The sequence below is a fragment of the Frieseomelitta varia genome, unplaced genomic scaffold (genome assembly GCF_011392965.1).
Source record: "Frieseomelitta varia isolate USP_RPSP 00005682 unplaced genomic scaffold, Fvar_1.2 scaffold_646, whole genome shotgun sequence".
Classification (NCBI taxonomy): domain Eukaryota; kingdom Metazoa; phylum Arthropoda; class Insecta; order Hymenoptera; family Apidae; genus Frieseomelitta; species Frieseomelitta varia.
This window is the reverse complement of record NW_025110419.1, coordinates 338,699-364,182: the sequence shown is the minus strand read 5'-3', so window position 1 is coordinate 364,182 and position 25,484 is coordinate 338,699. Positions and strand designations below refer to the sequence as shown.

General features: G+C 27.6%; 1 protein-coding gene across 2 annotated transcripts in view; it reads right to left on the bottom strand.

Annotated features, from left to right (window-relative positions):
* LOC122534868 (putative fatty acyl-CoA reductase CG5065) overlaps positions 1-21,237 on the bottom strand; it is a 47,666-nt gene extending 26,429 nt beyond the window's left edge. The window contains exon 1 of one of the 2 annotated variants that reach the window (XM_043665890.1): positions 21,054-21,237. The gene's annotated coding sequence lies outside the window, so the exon portion shown is untranslated. Of the gene's footprint in view, positions 1-199; positions 341-21,053 lie in introns of those variants that run through there. The other variant, XM_043665892.1, reaches the window with a different exon arrangement.
* Between the last annotated feature and the right edge of the window lie 4,247 nt (positions 21,238-25,484).

Sequence of the window (25,484 nt, the reverse complement as noted above, 5' to 3'; positions counted from 1 at the left end):
AAATGGTTTAAATTGATCACAAGTTATATTTAAAAAATTTAAATTTAAGCTTCTCGCAAGTTATACGTTATTATATATTATTCCAGGCTAAAGAATCAAATCTCAAGTAATTAAAATGACAAAGACTAGACACAGTAACTCACGCTGTGAGTCTGCAATCTCACACTAAATTCCATAAAATACCATGTTGAAAACTCACCCGGATGATTTGGAAAATGAAGAAATTTGGAAAGAAGGAACGACAAACAGAATGTTGACTTGCGCACGATCGAACACGTATCTTTGTAATCCCTTATGGTGTTCAGTGGTCGATGCGAACGGCAACGCGTGTCGTGGATTACTAAGGCATCGAAATGTGGGCCAGCTACTTTAAAGACGAGTCAACTAACGAAAGGTGAACTGAGCTTACCTGGGACCAATCGGTGTAGCTTATACGTACTTGATTCTGCCTGACAATCCCTCCCCACTTATCTAGCTTCTTTTGACACATTTACACGCGTATAAATTACGAATGGGGATTACTGAAACCAGAAACTATTCTTTTTTTAAGAGATCGTTGCTCGATGTCAAGGTTACAAGTTCATATCAATTGGAACAAGAAAACATCAGAGAATTCGAAGAATTATGTAATTTTGTGGATAAATAGGACGTACATGTATTACATAAATTTTTTTTTTTCCTCGAAATTCGGCAAATTTTCGATTTTGATAACTCATAGATTATAACTCGACGGGGACTATAAGAGATAGAAAAAAAGTTTTATGATAAGAGTTATCTCTCTTAATTAGAACTTAATTAAAAATCTTCTGGCAAAAGGTTTTTCAATCGTTTATATAAATGAAAAAAAATTAGAAATGAAAATATCAATAACTTTTCATGAAATTTATTTTTTTGCGCGAGACTTTAAATAACTATAGCATAATACTTTATTATAATTTTAATTATCTCGAAAGTAAACGATCTAAATATATATATAATTTTTTTTGTAAAACAAAAAAAATAAATATATATTTAGAAATTAAATGTTTGTCGTATTTATTAATATCTAGTTTTTTTTAAACAAATTTAATTTATAACTAACACTTATTACCTAATATATATACTGCCAGCTAGTTATAATATCAACTATTAGTTAATATTATTAATATTAACTAATAGCTATATAATATTATAACTAACTAGCATAATGTTTATTTTTTATAATATTTATAAAATTTTATAATATTTTAATATAATAATATAAAATTTTATAAAATTTTAATATTATAATATTAACTAATAGTTAATATTATAACTAACTAGCATAATACTTATTTTTTATATGCACACTTTGATATATTGATGAATTGCACGCTTCAAAAATCGAAGTACTTATTGTATGTATGTACGTGTACGTGTGTGAACTTTTAAGTTCACGCTGTTTATTTCATTTCTCCCGCAATAATTCTTGTTAGGAAAATTCATTAGAATTTTATTAGAATGATGTTTTAATCGTATCGTTCCTTAATTAGAAATTTTCAACAGTTATAAAATGGCGCTAAAAACAAAATAATTTCAGCTAGATTCGTTTCCAACAAATTATATAAAATTATATAAAAAGATGTGGTAGATATGAAATAGAGAAATCATTCTACGAATGAGAAATTAATACACTTTCCCTGCAAATTAACTCCTTTTACGATTTTTATTGATAATGCTCAAAGACTGCTGACGTAAGATGCGTCACGTTTTCTACTTTTTGACAAGGAAGCAATTTTAAAACTCTACACATTGTAAGTTGTAAATAAACTTTGGCATGTGGCTAAAATTGTCTTTCAGTTGATTTGATTTTACGTTTTCTCCTTTCTTTCTCCCAAATTTTAGAAATATCTGTGAATTGAGTATTTTTTATTTTCAACCTCTTGCGCTGGAATGACGTGCCACGCACGTCGAGAATTTTTTGTCCCAAATTGCAACATTTTCTCAGTTTTAAGTACATTTAAATATAACCCAGGCCAAACAAATGATAAGCTTATTACTTCTCAATAATTTCTACCCAGTGATATCATATCGACGAGTTCAAAAAGAAAGCAACGAATTAATGTATACGGTTTGGCCACTCGTTATGGTCCGCAATCAGTTGCCAGCGCAAGTGACTTAGATAATCTCGTGGAATGACGTGCCACGCACGTCGAGAATTTTTTGTCTCAAAATTGTAATTTCTCAGTTTTAAGTATATTTAAGTGAAACAAATAATAAATTTACTATTTCTCAATAATTTCTACCCAGTGATATCACCGACGAGTTCAAAAAGAAAGCGATGAATTATTGTATACGGTTTGGTCCGCATTAGTTGCCAGCGCAAGTGGCTTGGTTAACCTCTTGGAATGACGTGCCACGTATGTCGAAAATTTTTTGTCCCAAAATTGTAATATTTTCTCAGTTTTAAGTATATTTAAGTGAAACAAATAATAAATTTATTACCTCTCAATAATTTCTGTCCAGTGATATCACTGACGAGTTAAAAAAAAAAAGCGACGAATTATTGTATACGATTTGATCACTCGTTATGGTCCGCAATTATTTGCCAGCGCAAGAGGTTAACTCTTATATTATATCGAATTTTCCCTGTTTACATGTAAAGTGACGTTAAAGTTACAGAGTCAATAAAAATATACGTTTTCGTACGAGAAGATTGGTTTAAATTAGAACGACTCTTGGAAAATACTTGGAAGGAAGAAAACCGAAGATTCAAAAGGCAAAGGCAAGCGTTAAATATAAATCCAAATCTTTATCAGATCGTTGTTGCTGTGCAACATGGGAAATGAGAAAAGGAAAAAGAAATATATGTTTGTCATTTCTGAAGTTTTAGCAAATGATCGATATTAAAATTGAAAGGAAAAGTTCAATGGAAAAAATAACTCGAGAATCGACTACTCTTTGCCAAGGGAAATGATCAAATAGCTTCAGGGACAAGAAACAAGCGAATTCTATGATATATGGTTGAAGTTGATGTAATTTGGTATTAGTAGGATGCTAATTTGAATATGGAAATACTCAAATTACGATGGTCGGGCAATGGATGGCAAAATGCTCAACGGAATGTATGGAAAGTGCTCGGAAATAACGTATGAATGGCGACAATGTTATGTATGGAATAACACTATAGGTTCAAAGGAAAACACATGGATGGTATGAGGATAGAAGAGAGAGTAATGTTTGAAAGGTAAATCGCGAATTATACAGAATAGAGGATATTATAGTGCCAATTATAGGCAAAGTTGGGCGTTAATTAAAATTTTTATTTTGATAAAACTAACAAAATTAATGAAACAAATAATATTAAAGTTAATAGAATGAAACTAATGAAATTAATAGAATTAATAAATGAATAAGATTAATCGTTGAAAAATCGGCGATTGACTTAATCGATTAATAATATTTAATTAATTTAATATTTCTTAAAAAATTATTTTTTTCGATATTTAACAAGAAATTAAATGAAAAAAAATACGCTTCTATGACACTTTTTTGTTCAATTTTTTATTTATTCTATCTAATTGTTGCGATATGAGATTGTTAATTTATTAATATATGAAGTCAAATCCATAGATTCCTTCAGTTGGTGTTTTATTGGCAGAATTGGGCAAAATATTAATCAACAATAAACAATTAAATTTTTCTAACAATCGCAATTAATGATTACACTCTAACTTTAGTTGTTAAATAGCGATTAAATTTCTATTTTAATCGTTAATTTCGATGAACGATTAAATACCTTTTAAATACGTTAATTGCGATTAAGCATTTAATTTCTTACTTTAAGCTACTTTAATTGCTATCAGTTTTAATCGTCAGTTGGATACCTTTTCAACGGTTAACTGTTGAATTAGAAATTCTCTCTGTAGTAAAATTAGCATTTTCTGTCATTCCTAAGTCATTGCAAATATAAATTCCACAGTAAAAAAGAAAAAAAATAAATCTTAATTTAAAATTCAGCAAATTGTATTGTGTTTACAATACAAATTGTATGTAAATTTATGTAAAATAATATGATAAAGTTTACGAATTTTGTTTTTGGCAACAAACAAATCTTGTCTTCCACTGAACTTAAAATAGCCAAGGTGAAAGACATCTAAAATCTTTTAGGACATACAGATTAAAAAATGCAGTGAACCTACGAGAAATTATTGAAAATAATTAGAGTTTGTTAAAAAATACAAATTTAAATAACTATTAAAAAAATTTATTTGCGAATTTAAGTTGCAATATTTAGTTGATATGTATTTTTGTAAATATAAATATTTTTGTAAAACAAAAAAATTTCTTACAATTTTTTATGACAGTATGCAAGTTTTTATATCTAAAAAATAAATATAACATGTATAAATATTTTTAAATATTTTTTCTCAAAAAAAAAAAAAAAAAAAAAACCGACAAATAGAGAAGAGTAATTTTTTTGAAAAATAATTATTGCCATTACAATTATATTAATGATATAAAACTTTCAAATACAATTTTATTAAAAATACCTTTATTCCTTGGAACTCTTCAATCGTGATCTGTGTGAATACTTAGTTCAGTTCTGTGTGTGGGTGTGTGTGTGTCTAAGACTGTGTGGTCATATCTGCAGACAGGACAGAAACTCTTGGTATCAAAGTCGACTTGGTTGCTTTACTCAATATTTATAGCGAGACTAATTTTTTTTAATAAGGTAAGAACAAAAATGCTTACCGAGAGAGCGCGAATCAGGTCAGAATTGGACGTGTTAGCGACGATGCGATTTCGAAATTGTTCACAAAAGCAGTTTTACATCATTGGCTCGAGTTTCCAATAAACCTGGGAAATTTCCAATTAAATCTGTTTAGACAAACGATTGCAGGCAAGCATTGCTTTGTCTTCTAAAATGTTGTAATAAGAGCAATAACAACGAGAAAAGTGATAATCTCACTAAGAGTTTATTTCCTGAAGAAATTCTAATGTGTTAAAGAAGATTAAATTCAAATACTGATGAATAAAAATATATAGAACAACATCGAATGTCGCAATATAAAGCTAACGAATTTTCATTTACATTTCTTATTATATATAATTATTATTAGGAATGTAATATATTTGGAATTATAACGATATATGAACATAATTATTACATGCTATATAATTTTTTTTTTTAGGAAATATCAAGATGGATTTGCATTAAAAATTATGTGAAAATTATGTAAAAAATTATGTAAAAATTATGTTAAAAGTAATAATTTTGTGTATTACATAATTTATGTAATTTTATTTTAAATATGTAAATTTATGTAAAAAATTACGTAAAAATTATGTTACTAAAAAAAAAATAATTCATATCTTCCCTACGCGTTCCTAATCTATCGGAAAGATATGAACATAATTATTATATAATAGATTATGCGTGGTTCGATTGGGAGTATGTTTAGTCTGATACATTTTTCTCTATTACCTATTATTATTTAAACATTCTCCATATATAACATATATCGTGCATAATATAAATGACTGAAACTATTTGTTTCTTTTGCATCGCGACATTAGACTATATCTAAAATTTTTATATATATATATCATAATACTTGAATTTAATCCTCGTGAATTGTGAAAAAAATATTCGTTTCCCTTTGCTATAAGGATCACCAACAGTACAAAAGAAACTGCGTATACTTCGTATTCAGATAAAGTTTGCATTCTTACAAAATTGTGCAATCGATACATATAAGACAGTCTGCATGTTGAAATTGTTTTGTAATGTCTGCCATTGTGCTTGATACCTTGATCTCTTTATGCCCTGGCCATAATACACTGAAAGTTGATCGTGAGTGAAAATATGATTAATTGAAGCAATTTATTTATTGTACATTTGTCACAAATTTATTTATTTATTATTATCATTCGTATCAGTGCAATTAATAAGCTTTGGAATTAAATATTTGACTTCGTATCAAAGAACGAATATATTGTTTCAATGAAGTAACAATTTAATTTTCTGATCGCTACTTTTTTAACAATGAAACTTGATACATTTTTCCTTTCTTTATATTACACGAATTACAGAAAATTATTTGTTTCAGTAATAAACAACTATCCACGAGATGTTTACAATGATTTGATCAGATATGTACATATATAGATATGATATATGAATATTATATATATAATATATAATATGTATAATATATATTATACATATATAGATATGATATATGAATATTATATATAGATATATCAGGTATGTATAATATGTATTATATATTATATACAATTATATTCGCTAAATATAATATAAATAACATAAATAAATATAATATTCACTAAATACATAAACTGTTATTATTTCAGTAAAGTATCGTTAAGACAATAAATTTGAGCTCATTTTATAGTTTGAAGCCCCTGTTGCATCGTTCATTTTAAAATATTTTAAAATATTTTTAAATCACGTAGCGGATAGAAAAGCTAAGACACTTTTCTTCTCGAAAATACTAGAAATTGTCATAGTGCGTAAAAGTGCTGAAAAATTTTCTTCGTGAAGACTGAAACCTGCGTTTTTTACTTGGCAATTTTATCAAGCTTTGAATTTTATCAGGCTTTTTTATTTTTATTTTTTATTTTTGCTTTGAATATCTTTGTTGTTTTTTTGGAAAATATGAAGAAACTTTGTTATTGGGTATCATAAGCCATAGTATGGCAATAATTAATTGAAAATTGTAAATGAAGACGTTTCAGAAATTTTAAGATCCAAATCTCCAGTTTGGAGAGCAATGGAATTTTTTGATCCATCAATCAGTGCAACACACTGTCTTTATAAAAAAAAAAACTACTAATTTATGTATGTCGAAAAATTATCAATTTAGTATAATTGAAGTTAAAATATCTTCTAAACTAATAATTTCTTGACGTACGTAAAATAATATTTTCTTCTTATTAATATTAATTTCGTAAAAATGTAAACATGTGAAAAAACTTTTTTTTTTAAATGTTTCCCCCTTTTTTAATATTTTCTTTTTTCCAGTCTTTTTGCACTATTCTTCTTCTTATCAATGAAATTCCGTTCTGACGTCTCTAAACTTCCTCTTTTACTATTGTAGTAAATATTTATTCTAATAACTTCGGATTTACAATTAACATTATAAAATTTCGTGAACTTATTGTCCAAAAATATCCTCATCTTCAATTCAAGTCAAGCTGATTGTTTCGAATAAAACTCAACTATACAGGTTTTGCCTTTTAGTGAAAAAGAAATTTTCAATAAAAAAGCAGCTTTTCGCTTCTTACAAAAATAAAATAACTTTCTCTGTTTAGTTGAATATGTTCACATGTCCATACGTTTTTTTAAAATGTCAAACGTTTACTGTTGTATAAAATAAAAGGTATTCTCGCATTTGATAAAAAATTATTGACTAACTCTAAACTGTTGTAACTTGTTAACAAAAAAATCGTAGATACTGCGATTTTGTCAATCTTGCGCTCATTTTATGGCACAAAGTTTCTACTTTCATCAGAACTGTGTTTGTTTCCTTCTCAAAGACGTTTTTAACAACATTTTAAAAAAGATTAAGTTTCCTCTCAAACACTTTACAAACTCAAACATCTTCATCGACATTAAAGAAATTAAAAAACTAAATCCACCATTGATTGAAGTCTCTCCCTTAAAATTTTGTTGTACGATTTTCTTTTTTTCTTCACGAAGTTAATAAAAGTTTAAAATGTCGATAACTTTTCATTATGTGCGCAGAAACTTTATTAAACTAGAGTGATTGTACATTAGATTTCAAATTTTATTCAATACCCATCGAAGATCATAGAATATTATATATAATCTATCTATCTATCTATCTATCTATTTATATATATATGCATAGATATATGTCATGTATCTATTAGATATAAACAGATTCTACAATAATTTCGGAAATTCACAGAATTAAAAGTTGATAGAGATAAATCAATTTCAATCAAATAGATTTTAATTGCATATATTATTTTATACCTTAGGAAAATTTCTAAAATGCGGAAAGAGAATAAAAGAATTATCATAGTGGTTATACATAGTCATACATTTCAATTTTATATATAAAGATACTATCAGTAAATATTATAAATGCAATGTATTTATGAATAAATTAAATAAAGTATCCACCAATATGTTGGAGTGTATGCAGTACTTTTTAAACGAGAGACATTGTACCTAAACGATACAGATTTTGCAGGATATTATGAAAGGGCAATTAACATTCCCCGTAACGAGTTTGCAATTCCCACAAGTGTGTATATCCGAGAATATTTAAATATGCTGATTACCTTCAAATAGTTTCTTTCCTGTTTTTCAATTTATTTTTTGCCGATATTCAGTTTAAAAAAAACAAGGTTGTTTGTTGTATAACAAAATGACAATCACGTGTGATCAACGAGTCCAAGTCTCAATTTACATTATAGATTTTTGATGCATATATTTTTGTTTGCTCTCAACTCGTCATCATTGGATACTGGAAGCTACAAAAATTAGAAGCTATATCAACTTAATGTTATTACTAATTCTTCCACTCAGAGAAAATATAAAATACAAGATCTTTAATATAAAAAAATATAATATTTTAATATTTAAATATTATGAGATCATATTATATCATATATTGCATCTTTGCAAAGAAACCAACACACTCAAAAAAAGCAATTTTTGTGCCATCATTTAACCAAAGATAAAAGATTTAACCAATTATAAAAATCTTATTCGCTGACTTTCATAATTGGATGGAAAGGATTATGAAAAAGATTGGTGATTCATGAGACAAATATCCGTGAGATAAATATCCCTGATATTATTACATATGAATCTTAATGAGTCTTGACTATAATCATGGACACATACTGAGAAGTACTTTAAATTGCATTGATTTTTTCAATTAACAGTAGTAAAAAGAATTCTAATTCTTTACAAAACCAGTTTTCCGCTATCCATAGAAAACATACTTTTTATCACTTTTTTTCGTAATGGTCAGCTATATATAAAACATAACCCAAGCGAATATCTTTAATTTAATTGCAACACAATTAATAGAATAGCTAATACCAATTGATATAGATGAAAGAAAAAGTAATAGCAGAAGATGACTGAAGATTTTGCAAAGACATTTTTAGCTGAGTGATTTTAAGCACATGTTTGTCTAATATTACAAAGCAGGTGTTATGTTATATTATATATTGAAATAGCAGGTGTTTTCAGTCGTATACGAAAAATGCATATAAATTTGTTCAAGTATTAGTTACTTATTAGAAGTAAATATAAAACTTGAGAAAACTTGAATTTCTTGTCTCAAAGCATTTGATCTCTCAGTTATAACAAGATGGAAAGAATGAAGGATAGAAAAATGTTCGTCGATTATAACTACAGAATGCCCAATTAACCATTCATATACTATTATATATATATATATATATATATATATGTTTTCTATGAAAGCATATTTTATATACTTTCAGATACATCTATATATTTTGTTTTTGTTAATAAATTGCATTTTTATTATGCATTCTTCATGATTATTTTTAAAATTTATTTTCTTTGTTTTGCCTAATATGTCAATAATATGTCCTCAATATGTCAAATAATCGGAATTCTACTATACCAATCTTTTATTGAAAATGCTACTAGATATCCAATTATTTATCCACAATAATATATATACATCACAGTGTATTAAGAACAGAGATTCTTAATACATAAATATTTCCTACATTTTAAATATATTCTTTATACATATCTCTATTATATACAATTTGCTGTCATCAATATCATTTTGCTGTCTTGCTAGTGTAATTTATGAAAAAATAAAATAAAATAAAATAAAATAAAACTAAAATGTCATGTAACAAAGTGTATCTATAAATGTTTTATTAATACAACACATTTCCCCACATCTATATTTATTATGAATATTTGATTTATTTTCCACATTCTAACTATTATAAATGCACAAGTATAAATCTGATCTATTTCGATTATTGAATCATGTCAATCTTTTTTTCTGTAAAGATTACAGATGTGTATTCTAATTCTAATGTCAAACAAAATTTGTATTCGATTTGCAACGACTTGCTGTGACTGTGAAATTTTTATTTCTCAAATATTCGTTCTAATTTTCAATAAATCTTACTCTCAACAAATGAAAAAAGTATGGTATGCTTCAAGAAAATATTTAATGTGAAATGAAATGAACAATTACGCGTATCAATGTAAATTTTATTGCACGAGTATTTTGCTTTAAACTTGAAATACTCTTTTAATATTAGAAAAGTTTAATTTATCGAAAATGTTTGATAGAATGCGATTAAATACCTCGGTGATTTCTCATAGAAATTTTACAAATTTACGATGATACATTTTTTTAGAATTTGCATGATATTTTTGATTATCTTATACAGTCATGTATAAGCTTCCAGCTGGATAGATTTTTTACTTCATATTCTAAACGAATTTGAATTACGTATTATGTATAAAAACATTGTAAGAAAAAAAAAAATATAAATGAAACATAACATACAAACAGGAAGCAAAACAAACAAATTGTGACAAACTGAAATTATTAAATTCATTGGAGAAACATTTTGTAGCCAGAGAAATTAAAGAAATATCAAAATACTAGTTTTGCCAAAGAAATAATTTTTATAAAGTGTATGAATAATTCTGTAATAAGTGCTGAACCGTGAAATTGTGAAACAACATCTGTTACTTCAGAATCTAAACTAACCATGCATCTCCAGATAAAAGAATGTTGAAAAGTAAACTTATTGGCTCATTATTTATCTACAAATTTACATTGGATATGAAGCAATTTAGACGCGGTAACCGAGCTAAACCCAAAGCCCCAATGTCCACTAGTCGTCACATATGCGACAAAATGATAATTGCTACAGTGTCGCAACCAATGTAAAACAATAGACCATCTTCTACGAGACGTCAACGTCATACTATCGTCGCGACGTACACTCGTCAGTATACGTTGCCAGCGCTGTCTGTACACGTGTTATAGACGTGATTCTGTTATACGTGTCAGAAACGTGATCTCGTGCTAATTCTTTTGCACTAACGAAAATTCTTCATGATCAATATTTTTTTTTACGAGAGGATATATTCAGAATTTTCTGTCTTTCTTCTTCTGCTTTGAACATTATTATATACATAATTAGCATGTCCTTATTGTCACTCAATGTATGAAATGAAAACTTGTTATACGCTCAGTATTTCATACTATGCATACGTGACGCAACACATAGTGTGCAGAAAACGAAATTTCCGTACGCTTACGCGACATATAGAGTCTGAAAGAAATGCACTGTTTGATTGTTGGCCGAATGTGTATTGCTTTATATACAATAGCGATTCAAACCAGTTCGCGGCAAATTGGACGCGTAAACTCGCACGTGTTTTTACGGCAAATCACTCGTGTACATCGAACTTAACCTCTTGTATTGGAATGACGTGCCACGCACGTCGAAAATTTTTTGTCTCAAATTGCAACATTTTCTCAGTTTTAAGTATATTTAAGTAAAACAAAATAGGCAAACCAAATAACAAATTTATTACTTCTCAATAATTTCTATCGAGTGATATCATACCGACGAGTTCAAAAAGAAAGCGACGAATTATTGTATACGGTTTGGCCACTCGTTATGGTCCGCAATCAGTGCCAGCACAAGTTGTTAAGATGAAAGCCCCGAGGAGGAAAAAACTGAGAGCAAACGTCAATATTCAAGATCAAGTCGTAGCAGTCAAATCAAAATTAGGTACAGTCGTTAGCTATCGACTGAATTAAGCTACTGACACATTCTCATACCAGTAAATGGTTCTTTCAGCGGTTGAAGTATCAGATGCAAAAAGCACGCGTTTTGATCAATATTTTTTACAAAAAATACGATTATGAATGTATTTGTAAAAGCAATCTTATGTTTCTCCTTAAACATTTATTTCTAATTTCAATCAGCAAAAAGATATTGCTTGTTTGTTAGTGTTTGTGCAAATTATATTGCATAAAAATGTGATAAATATATGTGAGATAATTTTAATGAAATTCATTTTTGTAGGTACGTTCGTTGATTATTCAATTTTTGTTCTCTTATTTGTTATAAGAATACAGATTTTTACGTTTCGTAAATTATAAACGCAAAATTAGAGTCTAAATAGAAATCTGTTTCATTTACAATTATAATAGTAAAATTGTACTTCAGATATTTCATAGATTCTCATTACTCTCGTCATCAGATTCTAGATACTTCGTATAATTTTGTATATTTTGTATGATGCATTCTTTGCAAACTTAAATTTCGCATAACTTGCGCAAAGATTCCATTATTCCATGAAAAAAAACTTTATACGTATTTGCTTTTCGCATATTTCCGACGAACGGACTTCGGAATTAGTAATAAAAGTAGCACTTGAGAAATTTAAATGACAGCACGCGGCGTTCATTTAAACAAGACTTTTATGAATTTTCATAGATAAATCAACATCACTCGTCGTCTCTCTTTTTTTCTCTTTTTCTCAAAAAATGAATGAAATAATGTTACTCTTGCCTCAAAGTCTCTCGTCATCGAGGCTACGAGATGGAATTTGAAAATTTTTCAAATACGATTAATGTTTGACTAAACGTTAGTTCAAAAATGAAATTTCATTACTGTTATCCCTTTTTTTTTTAAATATATTTTTTTATAGTATATAGTTTCAATTTAAATACTTTTTATAACATATATTTTTAATTTATAACTTATTTATTTAAAATACATTTTTTTGTAATAACATTTTTGAAAATATTCCATGAAACTATGAGATGGAATTTGAAAATCTTTCAAATACGATGATTAATTTTTAACTAAAGTTCGTTAGTTCAAAATGAAATTTCACAGTTGTTGTCTTCGTTTTATTTTTCTTTTTCTTAAATATATTTTTTTATAATGTATATTTTTAATTTACAATATATATATATATATATTTATTTAAATTTATAAATTTAAATTATAATATACATATTTATCTAAATTACAAAATATAAAATATAATAAAATATATAAATATAAATAATTTATAAAATATAATATATATATATATTTATTTATTTAAAATATATTTTTTTTATAATAATATTTTTGAAAATATTCAATTATCGCACGATCTACTGCTCTACGAGTAGCACACTCTATATACAGATCAGCGCGGGTGACGTTTCCATAGACGGTTCATTGATCACTGAAAAGTGCTCCGAAGCAGCTCGTGCACATATTGGTTTACTAGAGCGTGATTGAATACAGGGGCGGATTCTAGGCATAGGAGAATAATCGCACCAACTACTTACTTCCACCCCATTTTATACTTTTCGTCGTAATAATTCATTTTGAATACGATATACATTTAACGTACTGATTCATGAAAATATTGCAATACTTAATACACAAAGCTTCTACATCTATAGGATGCGTCGGAATAACTTGTGCAAACGGATAGGAGATGATTCTCTGCAAAGAAACAAGAAAAAAATAAAAATAAAGTAATATTTCACGATCCGAGGCTGCGTTTTTGAAAAAAATTGCGTTTGAAGATTTATCAAGTATACTTGAATTTAACGAATTTTAGATGCGATGTAAAAGAACAATTAACAGAGAGTTAGTCCTAGATGTGAAAATAGGTAAAACAAAATTGTTTCTCATTTAGAGCTTCATTTTCAAGAAAATAGACATTGAATATGTTTGATTAAAAATTGCCTCGGTATACAATACACTTGATGAATTCTCTCGGGAACAAAGATCTTGCAGAAAAATTTTACTCTACATTTTTCACTTATTTTCGCACGCAAAATAACCTTTTGTTAATTATTCCATTCTGTAGAGTGTCTAGAATTTTAATTAAACTTCAAGTCTGCTCGATTTCCTCGAAAATCAAGTTTCAAATCAAAAAACTTTACCCTATAATCCACTAATGTATCTAATAATCGACTGGGAGATGATTTTATTCATAAAAATGAGAGATTCAAACAGAAAGAATACGATTTTTCCGTCAAGGCCTTTGTTTTTCGAGAAAATCGAGTTTGAAAATTTGTTAAATACACTCGAACTAATTTCGTATTCAGACAGGAATGAATAATCGACACGAGGATAGCCCATGTGCAAAAATAAGTAAAAAATATAGAATAAAATCTTTTAATGCTTCGTTTCTAAGAAGACAGATTTTTAAATATGTTAGATGTTACGTTGGTACACGTGTACATGGTAAATTTTGAAGTTTCATTTTCTCGGAAACGAAACGTTTCATAAAAAAAAAAAAAGTGTATTTTAAAGTGTATTCTTCATTTATTTTCACCACGTCAAGAATTTTTTTTTTTTTTTTTTTTTTTTTTTTTTTTTTTTTTTTTTCTGTCCAGAAATTAATTTAATTCAAGTATAATATTTAAGAAATACTCAAAGTTTTGCGGAAAAAAGAAAATTCTTTTGTTTCTTCTCGACTGACTCTTTTTACACGTGGAATTATTTTGGATTTCCCAGTTCGATTTGTCAGGATATCCTGTATAATCGTTCATTATAACTAGACTGCAGATGCAAATTCATATTTTTATAAGTACAACGAAAAAAGTAAAACGTAAGCAGAATTTTATTTCAGCCATTAATTCTTTATAGAGCAATTAAAGGGAAATTAAAATGTAGAAAATCTATTTCCTTTGAATTCGAGTGTGACGACTTTTCAAAAATTTTGTCATGTTTTTTTTGATTACATGTCTGTTAAGGAGGTATTTCTGGTAATCCGGCTTAAAAAAATCAACTTTTTTCACTTACATTTTCTCAAAGTATATGCTTACGAAAATGTCTATGTAAAAGGATTTGTTTGAATTCGTAAAAATTGGCAATGTTATAGATGTTTAAAGGAAACGGTGTACCGCTCGCAACGTAAGTATGAATATTTTTGTACAACGGGTAACAAAAACTTCAAATGTGTTTTTTTTCTCAAAAAAATATTTTATTTTATAATATTATTATTTATATTATTATTTATTTTTATATTATTATTTTATAATATTTTATTTTTTGTACTGCTCGATTGACTGTAAGTATGAATATTTTTGTACAACGAGTAACAAGAACTTCAAATCGTGTTTTTCTCAAATCCATATTTTTTAAACTGGCTGACGAGATATCTCACGTTTTAGTTGACCGAATTGACTTGAAATTTGGAGAAGATCTTCACCGGATGTACCTTTATCGCATGAACCACGGAAAATCTGATATTTTTTTTCTATTTTTCTAAGCACAAGGAAAATCGATATTTTAACTTCAAAATGCTACCGTTTTTTTAATTTTCGAAATTTCGCGGTTTCCGTGGTTCATGCGATAGCCATATTTATACCAATTCAGATGCATTTTGGTTTTTTAGTTTCAAATAACCAAGTGGACCGGAATCACGTCAGCCATTCGACCCCATTTTTAAAAACATGCTTTACCCAAGGCTATATAATTTCCACAACTTTCATTAATTTCGTTAAAAAAAAAAAAAAAAATTGTAAATACTCTTTAAGTGTGAACTTAAAAAATCTGTTCGTGCAAAAGCTGCATGCCAAAATGTATCATGGTTTCCTTAGAAAAGATCCCCAAAAAGTCGATTTTTTCAAGTCGGATTACCAGAATAACCTCCTTAAGACACAGAAATCATTTGCTGAATTTCAATACCTACAGTTTTTGATAAAAATGAATACCACATTGTATATAAGTAAAAATAATAAAAACAATCACAATGAAAAATAAAATAATATATTTTATGTGTTACGAGTCAGATTCCCAAGAGTTTCAGGACCTCTCGAAAACTTTGAGAATTTTTAATACATACATATATATATATATATATATATATATATATATATATATATAATATTACTATTAATATTAATAAAATATAATTTAAAGTTAAAATTATAATTTATTGTAATTTATATAATTTAATGTAAATTCCAAATTTAAAACACTAACAAGTTAAATTAAAATTATTAACTCTGATCAAAAATTTATAAAATGACAAAAAAAATGTAATTGGAATAAATTTTATAATAGTCGCTAAAAAAAAAATTTGTTGTCATGATGATTTTTCATAACGATAAATTATATATACATGTATGTATATGTATATAATTTTATATAATATAAAAATTATATTTCAACCATTTTGTCAGAAATCATCCTGTGTCCGCTTGTGCATAGCTTTTATTTATAATATTCATATATACGTATAATTAATCATTTAATATCGCGTGAAACGGGCGTGTCACTACTCCGAAGTCGATATCCTTTAAATTATACGTAAGAATGTTATTTTGAAAGTACTTCGTTCACGGATAAGTACTTTGCATAATCAACGACACTATTAGAAAGGAAAAGTCTTGTGAAGTATTTTACTAGCTTGCGATATGTACCTACTTGTACTCATTTTCCTTGAAGCCATCGTGATGATCTAAATTCCTAATTAAAGCTGTGTTCGCATAATGTTATTTCACAATGTAACGAGACAAATGGGTAAAAAAATTATATACTAATATAAAATATAAACATATCAATAGATTTTTTAGTATACTAATGCTGTCCTTGTTTGTCCATACGGCAAATTGTACAAAATTGAAGTTAAAATATCTCCTAAATTAATAGCGTTTTAAGCATATATATATATATATACCTTTCTTTGAAATTTAATAAAAATTTTTTAAATTAAGTGATTTCGAAATTTTCGATTTACTTAAAAAAAAAACTATTATATGTTATATACATTTATATATAATTATATTATAAACCATTATATATTATAGCCTTTGTACTAAAAATAATTTACATTAACAAATTTCTTCGTATCTCCAAAAACAAGAGAAATATTCAAGACAAATATAGGCAAAGTTGATAGATAATAGATAAGACTGATAGATAATAAGCGATTATAAATTCGAAGAAATTAAAAGTAATCAAGGTATGTTGAAGTTTTATCGGTATCTCTCGTCTAAGTTAAACGCAAATCAAACAATCCACACAGGTAAAGTTTTCATTCAACCTCGTCTCACGCATTGGATGCTCAGATAACCGATAACATTTGCATATCTTCGAGTTCCTTTCTCAATATCGATTCTTCGGTAGCAAAACACCATGACGTGTGAAGAAGATCGTGGAAGATTTGAAAATGATGGAAATTTTTTACAATTTTGAAATTATTTTCGCAACTGAAAATATATATATATATATATATATATATATATATATATATATATATAAGCTATAAATGAATGTAGATGTTTGAATCAGAGAACAAATTGACAGAATTAAAATTAAAAAAAAAAAAAATATCGTTGATTGTTAATAAATAAAAAGAAAAGAAGAAAGTGAATACGACACGAGCAAGAGAAAAATGTAAATAAATTTTTTAATTTTTAAAACAGTCAATTTGTCAACATATATTTACGATAATATTTCACTGAAGATTTCAAGCAATTTTTTAAATAGAAAAATTACAGCTGCAAGAATACAAAGATTTTTTTCAATGTTAATACAAAAAATGTATCTACAGACTACGAATATTGCTGGAATATGGAACAAAAAATGAAAAAGATTCTTTTCTGGAGTATACAATGAATAGCTGTCGCGAACATCATACGTGATGTAGACAAACGGGAAAGCAACGCACCTTTTATTGATCATGTTCGATGGATTTACCGACGCCGGGTAACTAAGGCAGAAAATAAAAATCACTCTGATTTCTCTCTCTTCAGATTTTCTTTTTTTTTTGTTTTATTTTTTTACACAACCAGTGCAACAAAATAATCACATAACTGTAATTTAAATTTAAATTATCACGTTTATGATACATGTATGTATTATAAAAAAATTAATATGTTAAATATTAATCTCAAGGTATTACAAAATTCAAATAGAGATCTCAATTTTTATCATTAATTTTAAAAATACGACTAATTTTATTATACCATATAAACTGACTAATTTAAAATATTTCACAGTTGAATAATTTATAAGACCAATTTTTTGTTTGTGATTAGAAATAAAGTGAAATAAAAAATTAACGTTCATTTAAATAGCGATTGTTAAATTTCTGTATTTGGCATTACAGTTGCAATACATTTGAATCTACAAGTTTTTTCGAACCTCTTGAAAGTAAACAGATCTAAGACTGATAATTATTGTATATAGATTAGGTAACCTCGCCGATTTTTACGACTTTAAAATATGTTGTCACAGACATAATTCTAAGAAATTGTTGTCAGAGACATAATTCTTTTCCCTGTACATGTTACTGAAGTTCGACCTTAGTTCTCAAGATATTTGTAAAAATATTTTTGTCATTCTGTTGGGATTAGGTTTGGCAGATTTTTGGGAAGGAGATGCCAAGCTCCACCCTCGCCTTTATTAATATTATATTATAATAATATAACAATAATTATATAATTATATATATTATATTATTATATCACAATAACACAATAACATAACAATCACGTCTGTAAGCAATCGTTATTTCACGAGATTGATCTGCATTTACCTACAGTTACATTCTGGTTGTCATCGTGGCTATGTAGCTATTATTATTATAAAGCATTACATACTTTTATAACATTATAAAAAAATAAAATGAAATTATATGAATTTTTAGACATTTGTAACAGTTACTGTAAACTGTGAAGTTGTATTAACCACAGCAAGAAATTTAAAAAATATTTTTAGCATTTTTAACATGCACAAGGAAAAATTGTTTAGAATATCTGATCTATATATAATTACTTTGAAATTTGCTTTAAAAAAAAAGGCAAAAAGAAATATTCTTTTATTAAAATAAAACATTTATTTAAATGTTCCTACAAAAATATCCAACAGATTTTAGATTTCAATGAACCTCATTTGATTTATCTATCGCCGGAAATTCAATTTAGATATGATTCAAACATTAATTGAAAATATTAAAAGTAGGTTGGTAATAATATCGAAAGAATTAATTGTAGAACCTAATCGATCATTCATAATTCACATTAAAGATTTAAAGAAAAAGATTTACAATAACAATATAATTGGCATATTTATAATTAGCACGTCAGACGACAAAAGAAAAAAATTTGAGAATTATGCCGACAAATTACTCCGATATTTGCCTCAATAAAGAATTTGTCATGAATAGTAATCAATTATTGTCAAGTCACGTAATTTTCACTACACGCGATCAACTAGCCGACGATATAGTGACATCTATATGTCTCTAATTTATTACTTTCAATGTTAGAGACGCGCATAATCTACCTTAAAAATCATGAGAAAGTGTCTTCTATACAAGATTATAAATTAATATAGAAATTTACATTAAAAAGAATTTATTAGAATTTATATTAAAAATATGTCATGATTTTAATTGATAATATCGCAAGATTTTGATAGGTTATTATTTACATGACGTTGATTTTAGTTGTTAAAAGAGCAACTGAAAAAAATTAGATTCTTAAAATGTCATTTTAAAAAAGAATAATAAACAACAAATTTAAAAATAATATTACAATTTAAAATACGGTTGTTTCAACCTTTTTCTTTTACTGTAAGCAACATGCATAAACAATCGTTTATATTTATGAGAAACTGACAAAATAGAAATAAAGAAAAATAATTATTATCAAACGACTGAATAAATATAATTTTATTTGGTCGTCGCATCATAAATTTGTCTTATACAATGTAGTATACATATGTAATATAGATATATAAAACCAATAGTGATGTACATATGAAAAAGAAAAATGTAGTTAACAATTCATTCATAACATTCGAACATAGTTAACAATTTTTTAAACACGATATTATTTAATTCGTGTATTTTAAATATTATTTAATAAGTATATTACGTACAATAAAAATGATTGAAACAACATTTGTGTATATTGAATTATAAAATTATTTTTAAATAAACAATCCTTATTACATCTGTATAATAATCATTAATACAACCACAATTATGATATGATAGATTGATAATTTTTACTCACTTCCCCAACGAACTGGCTACATGTAGTCAAATACTTACATTCGTGTTCGACCCGGCTCTTGTATAAGTACACGCATATACATATAGCTGCCAAATCAGATACTATCGCCGGTATAAAAATTCAGCAACGTTTTTTCATGTTTGTACATCAAGTATACTAGATCCAAGTGTCATAGTGCCAGGTAAATCCAAAGCAATCATTCTCGCATCAACATCTATAGAAGTGACAGCTAACTACAGGAGAAATTATGGGGAATTGTTTTACGCGATAAAGTAGCATGCGGGTTGCGTTGCGCACGCCAAGAAATGCGCGCATATAGCTACATCAAGTTATGCATTCACACATACACACACGAACACACGGAAGAAACTAACACCGATCAAGACGATGCGTCAAAGCAGAGGCGGTAATCATTCGTCATTAATGTAAAATCAAAAACTACCAAGTATATTGTCTACAAGATAATAAAACAATATATATAAATATATATAACGTAATGTAATATATATAAGAAATTGTATGAAAGTTCTCACGATTCAAGAATGGATTCACCAAGAATACGATGGAATTGCATTCACATGCGATGAATTTCTCACAATATCTTTCACGGATACGGCGGGAAAATCATTCGGTCAATATCTCGTAAAGTCGTAAAATTACACTAAGAGAAGTTTGATCATGGTTTCTGTTATCAAACAGAAAACTATCAAGAATTTATAGTAGGAAATCTGAACAAAGTATTCGGCCGTGGCACTTGACTGTTCGATTTTTGCATATCCAACTTCGATGTCTCTTTATCACGAAGTTGTACAGCACAATAACGAACTTTATTGTCACAAAGAGTATTCTTAACAATCCTAACGTCGACGTGAATACGTAGCTGGGCATTTACGAATTTATAAAACAATGTTGTTAGATGTGTATCCACCACAATATCGAGATGCACGATAGTAGGCGCGGCTTTTTACCCCGTGCAGAAAGACGATTTCGTGTGAGTGATTTGCCACGTACCTATATAATCCGAGCGTGTACTCTTCGTCAACGATGCTCGTGCTATCCACAAGTGAAACTCGCGGTACCGATTTAACACAGAATCGCGAACGAATCGTGTTCTCGGCACTTTTCAACTCGTGCTTGTCGCACGCCAACCGAGTCCGCCATCTTGGGGCAACCGCCAAACCCCCCCAGGCAAGACAATACTTCCCTATAAAAAGTTACTAGGAAGCTCTGTATCTTTTCCATCTCTCTCTTGCTCCTTTTCTCTTAACCCTTAGAACGTTGCCGACTATATTTTAAATCGTTCTGCTCTTTTTCAATCACACTTAACTTTAAACATTAACTATCCTTATCGTGACTATTATTAGCGTATTTATCTACACTCGTATTTTTATGAAACAGATGAGAAAAGTGGAACCTAAATAGAAAATTGTACTATATATTTTGAATATTTTATATTCTATATATAATCTATATATACATATATGCATTTTTCCACCTATAAATTCCATTTCCACCCATAAATCTAGTAATTATGCTTAAACCTACATATATTAAGCTTAATTTCGATATCAATAGTAATTTAAAATTTCGTGTTTTCATTTAATGTAATTTAAGAATAATGTAATTACATTTATGTTAATCATCTATATTTGATGTCGTCAATATGTTATTCATTTTCCCGATTATTAGTTTTCTTAGTGGCGAAATAACGTGTAGCTTGAATGTATCCTTGGAAATGTTTATTTTTTGATAAATTCACTAGACTACACCAACAAACTTAAAAGATATCTCTTACTACATTATCGGTCATACGTTTTGATTTAAATAATTCTAATTAGTATAAATAATAGTTTATTAGATATTGATTACCTGTTATTAATTATAACTGACTATATTTAATTCTGTAATTGAAAGTTGATATTTTTTATGATTAAAGCATTTATGATTAGAATTATAAGTTTATACTTAATTTATAATTTATATTTATATATAAAAAAAAATTTTATTAACTTTACATAATATACTAAATATTACTATACTTTATTAATTTATATTACTGAGAGAATACAATCAATTAGCTATATGTTATAAAATCTGTTATATGTTCCTCTAAATTGTTTATGAATAATTTATTAATAATAATAATGAATATACGTTTGTTTAGAGAAAATTTACTATCTAGTTTTTATTTCTTACTTCATATAATGACAGTTAATATTAACTTAATCTCATTTTCATTCACAGATTTCTAATTACTTAATGATGAGCAATTTACAATTCGATTATCTCATTTAGACAGTAATTAGAACATAAACAGACAAATGCATTTATATGTAACTATTTTTAAATTTTTACATGAAAACTAACATTATTGAAATTTCACAGAAACGAGGCCTTTTTAGTTAATCACGATAAACAGAAGAAATATATCAATTTAAAAATCAAACATTGCAGAATCAATCAACACACGAGCTGTATACAATATCAATTGCAAGGGGCTTTCGAGAAAATTGAAGATTAGTTAAAATGCATTACTAATTAAGTCATGTTTTTATGATAATTTTTCTAATGTCAACTTGGAAAGCTACTAAATTCCTAACCTGAATGAAACATCCTAATTTAATAACAACAGAGTGATGTAAACATTATTTTCCTTAATATGTAGTATAAAATGAAATCTAGTCTGACATCTAGCGGTTTAAATTTGAACAATGAAACTTGCGATAGCTTGTATGATAAGTGAATTGCAGATTTATTGATTATTGATAATATCGTGATATTACAATTGAGAAAAGATGGGATAAACTGGACATTAAATAGAACTTGATGTCTCAGAGTCTGAAAATATCTTCCAGCAGCAAAATCACTGGCACTGACTAGCTAGGATAGATCGAAAATCCAATGCTTTCGTCAGACGAGATATATGATACCTCGTCTGTGCTTTCATGTTTTGCTTCTTTTTAGAAGTCGTCTTACCATTTTCGTAATATCACATTCTGCCATATCGACATAACGGAGCTCTTTCGGCGATAGCACAGACGAGGTATATGAATGATATACTTCGTCTGTGATAGAAATTAAGATTAAAAAATAAGGACAGTGCTGCCGAATCCGCACCAATGGATATTGGCCATTTAAAACTACGTGTGAAATATTTTTTGTGTCCTTGTAATAAAAAAAGATGTTTGAGACCATATTTAAATGAGATGCTTTGTACATGGACAGGATTCAATGTATAGATTTTTGCAAACATCTCGGGAACTGAGAGAATCCGACATTTTCGTCAGAGGAAAAAATTGTTTAAAATGTCGTTTTCTATATTTAAAAATCATCAAAATCAAGTGCACTAAATTTGGAAAGGGTAGAAGGAATAAAGCTTGTGCCTTGTTATCTTTGGAGACACTTTTTGATTTGTTTTCGCTTATTGGTAACATTGGACATCCAACACGCATATACATTCAGTTGTTTAATTTTGTTCTACTCAGAACCGAAAAGAATGTTACAATTTAATAAATATTATTAAAATATACATAAGATTTAAACTGGTTGGTTTTAGTATTCAATTAATAGTTACTATAGTCTTATGATTTAGTAATAATAGTAATTACGTCTGGTCCGAGTCAGATACTATGTGATTCGACAATAATTTGATTTATAGTGTATGAAAAAGTTTACTACTCAACCAAAGATAGCTTTTGAGTAGAGGATCATCTCTTATAAAACGAAGTTCGCTAGCGATAAATGCCAAACAATCTCAACACAAACCAAACATAAAACATATACATGTTACAAACGTCAAGTTCCCTAAGAAAGACCAAACAATTGTAATAGCTTCATTAGAAAGCACATCAATTAAGAATTACGCAAATGCTCTTGCAATTGTACAACAAAATCCCGTTGCCTTAATCTGACTTATTTATCGAGTCAGTAATAATAGAGTACATATCTATTTCAACGATTAAATGAAGTGATTTAGATAAACTAACAAAATTTTTTATAATTACTGGAGAGAATTTATTCGAGATTTATTCGTGAGAAAACGATTCAAAAGGAAATATAATAGAGAAGATGATACTAAATTACAGTTTAATAATCGTAGTCTTAAACGACCATGATCCTATAGGTCAGGCACTTTGCGAGAGTCTGACTCTCGATGAGCCGATTCTACTGCCTTTTTTTCATTTTAGGTGGTTTTTTAGACAAATTCCTTAACCTTGCCTACTACGTGTAGGCTAACTGCTGCATGTATAATCGTTGAAATCAACATGTATAATATCACTTTAAGAGCGACGCACGGCGATCAAATTGAAGTATGACAGCGAGGCTCCTCTGATGGGATGGGGCTCATATGACGGTAAAGTATAAACTGTGTTGGTGAGGCTCATGTGACATACTAATAGGACTCGTGCGTTATCCAAAAGGAAATTCCCTAGAAATAAAAGTTCCTAAAGAAGAGGCTGTTTCTCCCCGCAAACCATCAGTTCGACAGGCTTGCATTAATCGATTCAGCTTGTCATTTCCTATAAAAAAAAAAGAATATTAAACTATTTATACCAAAAAAAACCTTTAATTCGTAATAAAAGATATTTTAATTGGAATAAATTAATTAAATTGCAGTATGTTACTTGTTCAAAGTCAAATTTCTTTGCTCAATTTCGTTAAATTGTTTTTGTGGCCAATTCTAAAAAACAATCTGTAATAATATGCTGTAAAATTTTTTATATGTTCTTCCAGTCGAAAAAGCTAGTGCTTGAGATTTCACACTTCATTTTTAATAGGATTTTTAACAATATATTAGATATAAAATGATTTCTAATATATAACGTGGCACAGATATAAATCATAATGATTGCACAATGATTTCACGTGACACGATGTAATGTGTTTTTACTTTATGTACAGTGTAACGTGATTATAATTCATATTCAATATATTTAAAAAAATGGAAATATGTCGACTCATGCTATTCGAGTGTGTCATATGTCATGAAATAGAACGTGAACTGTATATACAAAGTTATAAAAAATATTTGTAATTCAAGTAACAAATGAGGTGCGAACTCGCCAAGACACTTGTATAAAATAATTATTTTTTTTGAACGAATTCAATAAATAGTATCATTTTTAACGAACATCAATTATAAACGAGGTTTTCAGAAGTCTATTTAAATTTGTAAGATATGATGCAAAGATAAAGAGAGCAAAAATTGTTGAAGATATTGACGGGATCAAAGTCTTGAATGAGAATGAAAATAAAGTTACCAATCCATAAAAATTATGGAAAATTTAAAATATTATTAACAAATTAGTCTGTATATTACCATTAAAAATATTGCAAGACGACATAACTAACAAATATAAAGTTATTTTTGTTTTTTTTTTACATTGAAATCTTTGAATTAATAAATAATAATAAAATTATTTCAATTTGAGATTATTAGTC